Source organism: Propithecus coquereli, unplaced genomic scaffold, assembly GCF_000956105.1.
Source record: "Propithecus coquereli isolate 6110/MARCELLA unplaced genomic scaffold, Pcoq_1.0 Scaffold54, whole genome shotgun sequence".
Lineage (NCBI taxonomy): Eukaryota > Metazoa > Chordata > Mammalia > Primates > Indriidae > Propithecus > Propithecus coquereli.
The window spans coordinates 6,040,078-6,041,378 of record NW_012151285.1 but is presented as its reverse complement, the minus strand read 5'-3'; the positions used below and the strand labels follow the sequence as shown (position 1 = coordinate 6,041,378).

At 37.5% G+C, this 1,301-nt stretch overlaps 1 protein-coding gene across 1 annotated transcript in view; it reads right to left on the bottom strand.

Annotated features, from left to right (window-relative positions):
- LTN1 (listerin E3 ubiquitin protein ligase 1) overlaps window positions 1-1,301 on the bottom strand; it is an 86,724-nt gene that overhangs the window by 77,524 nt on the left and 7,899 nt on the right. The gene's annotated exons all lie outside the window — the stretch shown is intronic.

Genomic DNA, 1,301 nt, shown 5'->3' with positions numbered 1-1,301 from the left:
GGCCTCCCAGAGTGCTAGGATTACAGGCATGAGCCACCGCGCCCAGCCTTACTTCTTTATAGATTTGGAAATGTAGGCACAGACACTTGTCCAGGGTCATACACCTAGTTAATGGCAGAGATGGCAGAGTGGAACTGGAACCCAGAGGTGTGACTCAGAGCCCATGTCTTATGGACAGTAAGATATACTACCTATATTGCTGATATTTTGCTCTTCATTTGCCTAACACTGCTCTAATACATTGGTTTTGAACTTGAGACAGTTCAATCCCAAGAGCTGTAATGAATTGTGACATGGCCAACTAAAAGGAAAATAAAATGAAGGAAATAATCCAATATGCAGTGATCAGTTATCCATCCATAACAAAGCCAAGAAAAAACAAATTTTTTAAGGCCTATGAAGAGCCAAATCAGTTGTATCAAAATCCATTTTCTAAAGTGTAGTGTCCAAACTCATGACACTTCATTCTCATAATATTCATCACGTGGTATTTTAAATCAACCAATGAGTCTTAATTTACACCTGGGTTAGAGAACTCCCTTTGAGAATATGATTAAAGCTACAAATTGTCTCCCTAAAAAAACAAGCTTGGTAAACCTGAGAAATGAAGGATGGAAGACTCTAAATGGGGAACTAGAATCAAGTAATGAGTTGGAGAGGAGTTGCTGGGTGAAGAGATCAAACCAGTAAGGAGGGACTAGATCATGTAGAACCTTGTATGCCAAGATAAAAAATCTGAACTTGAGGTGTAATGGAAGGCCACAGGAAAGATGACTAATGGAAAGGAAGAAAGAAAGAAAGGAGATTATTCACAGGGTGCTGTGGAAACATAGGAGTACTAATTAAGGGAATGAATGTAAGCACGACTTTTTTTAAATCCTCAATTCCCTCCAATCCTAGTTCATCTAATTTTACTTCTTGATATCATTCTAACAAACTTGGTTGTCGGGTTTTTCCAGTCCGTATATTGGGAATAGCAAATGAGGAGGGAAGAAATCAGACACTACTAGATATAGACACATTGACACATTGAAAGCCACTTATGGCTGATAACTTTTTATCAAAAACTTATGGCTAAAGTGTTGGCCAAGCGTGGAGAAACTTTCATATCTGTTAATGGGAGTATAAATTTGTTTAGCCTTTTGAAGGGCCACTTAACAATATCTATAAAAATTTTTAATGTTCTTGTCCTTTGACCCAACACATGGTTACTATAAGTCCTAGTAACTATCACTCCCACAAGGGTATGAAGAGATTTATTCAAGAATGTTCACTGAAGCAGCATTTGTTATAATAAAAAT